This window comes from Chrysoperla carnea (genome assembly GCF_905475395.1).
Source record: "Chrysoperla carnea chromosome X unlocalized genomic scaffold, inChrCarn1.1 SUPER_X_unloc_158, whole genome shotgun sequence".
NCBI lineage: Eukaryota > Metazoa > Arthropoda > Insecta > Neuroptera > Chrysopidae > Chrysoperla > Chrysoperla carnea.
In genome coordinates this window covers 12,501-15,000 of record NW_025408109.1, presented here as the reverse complement: position 1 = coordinate 15,000, position 2,500 = coordinate 12,501, and the positions used below count along the sequence as shown (strand labels likewise).

General features: G+C 18.2%; 1 pseudogene; it reads right to left on the bottom strand.

The window, feature by feature from the left end:
• Window positions 1-449: 449 nt before the first annotated feature.
• Window positions 450-568, bottom strand: LOC123303911 (annotated as a pseudogene).
• Between the last annotated feature and the right edge of the window lie 1,932 nt (window positions 569-2,500).

Below are 2,500 nucleotides of genomic sequence, written 5' to 3'. Positions count from 1 at the left end.
TTCACTGTTGAAGGCTTTTTTTTTCAATTTTTTTTTTCTAAGTTATTTATTTATTAATTAATTAATTAATTAATATTAAGCCTCTAAAATAAGAGGCTTTTTTTATCAATAAATTTTTTTTAATAATAATAATAATATTTATAATAATTACTACTTAAGATATTTATAATAATTACTATTGAAGTTATTTATAATAATTATTACTGATAATATTTATAATAATTACTACTAATATTATTTATAATAATTAATAATAAGAATTATTTATAATAATAATAATAATAATAATAATAATAATAATAATATTTATAATAATTACTATCGATATTTATAATAAATACTACCGAAAATATTTGAACTTATCAATATTTATAATAAATACTACCGAAAATAATCAAAGTTATTAATATTTATAATAAATTCTAACGATAATATAAAAAATATATTAAAGACAACAACACAGTGATTTCCCGAAAAGTCTCCTATGTCGGTACTAATACTGCCTGATATTACTTAACTTTGGTGATCGGACGAGAACCAGTGTTTTTAACATAGTATGGTCGTTGACAATTTGTTACAAGTATATATCGAATCATATATAATTTTATCCAATGATAAAAAAAAAAAAAATGTATATGAATTATGAAAAATATGTAAATATTTTGATTAATATCTTTGATAATATGTATTTATTGAATAATAAATAGTAATTTTTATAATAAATATGATAATTTTCATTTTTAAGAGAAAAAATTTTTTTTTGTTAAAAATCAAAGATTTTTGGCTGAAAAAAATTTTTTTTTAAAAAATTTTTTTTCAAAAATTTCAATATATCTTTACGTTTCATGACATTTTAAGTCATTTTAACACAACTTACATTTTTGAGTTTGAAACAAGGAATTCTTTCTCTTTAAGTACTATATATGATGGTGTACTATTAATATCACAAGTTATGACTTATAATTTATATGTATATAATGACACATATTATTACTGTACCATACGAATAGAGTATCTTAATAGATTTTATACATATATTTATTGTGATTTTTAATAGTTTTATTTATAATAAATTGAATATATTGTATATGTGTCATATGTTGTATAGAGTATGGTTATCGGTAGTAAAATGATAATATGAGTTTGAAATTGTGAATAAAATGTATTTTAGCTATATAAGCTATATAAATGTATTTAAATTTTAATTTTTAGATATAAAATTTTATTTTTAGATATAAAATTTTATTTTTAGATATTAAAATAGTTTAATGTCTTTGAGATATATATATAGTATAGTATATGTCAGTAATAATAATTTGAGTTTAAAGCAACGGGTTTTATGTCTTTAATATATATAATATATATGTATGTCAGTAATAATAATTTGAGTTTAAAGCAACGGGTTTTATGTCTTTAATATATATAATAGAAATGTATGTCAGTAATAATTAGTTGAGTTTAAAGCAACGGGTTTTATGTCTTTAATATATATAATAGAAATGTATGTCAGTAATAATAATTTGAGTTTAAAGCAACGGGTCTTATGTCTTTAATATATATAATAGAAATGTATGTCAGTAATAATTAGTTGAGTTTAAAGCAACGGGTTTTATGTCTTTAATATATATAATAGAAATGTATGTCAGTAATAATAATTTGAGTTTGAAGCAACGAGTTTAATGTCTTTGAGATATATAATGGATGGTGTAAGTGTATAAAAATATATAATAGTAATTATGTGTTATAAGAAATATATTTTGGTTATGATAGCATATTAAAGTAACACGCCAAACTTTTTCTATACACATAATATATACAAAATTATATATATTCAAAATATACTGGATGATAATCAGTTTGGTTTATTTTGTATATATATTAAAAATTTTTTTTTACACATGTATGCATATTTATTATTATATGAAATTTTTATCTCAGTTTTAATAAATATGTATTGAAATAAATAATAATACAATCTTATATATATTGATAATAGTCTGGATGGTAATCAGTTTGGATTATTTTGATATTAAATATTGTATTATTATTTTTTGTAAGAAAAACCTCTATATGTATATCTATTTATATCAATAATATTTTTATTTTTATTAAATTATTGATTATAAAATAGAATAACATATAAATTTATGTATTTTTTTTTGGTCAAAGCAAGTTCATGGGTTATAAGTTTTAAACTTTACACTCTGATATGAGCACACAAAATTTATATAAAAATTATTATTTATAAATAATATTACATTGACTCACCTCATACCAAGCGAGAATATTAAGTGTTATTATAACGTTTTTTATTTAAAATTAACTTTTTAAATAAAATTAAAAAATAAATGACGCTTTCAATCTAGCGACGAGTATGAGAAAATGTTTGAAATATTTTAAGACCCATTTGGTGATGGTCTGACAAGAAATTATAATTATTTTATTTTTTTTATTTTTTATTCAATAATATTTATTATGAATAACATTTATTATATATTTC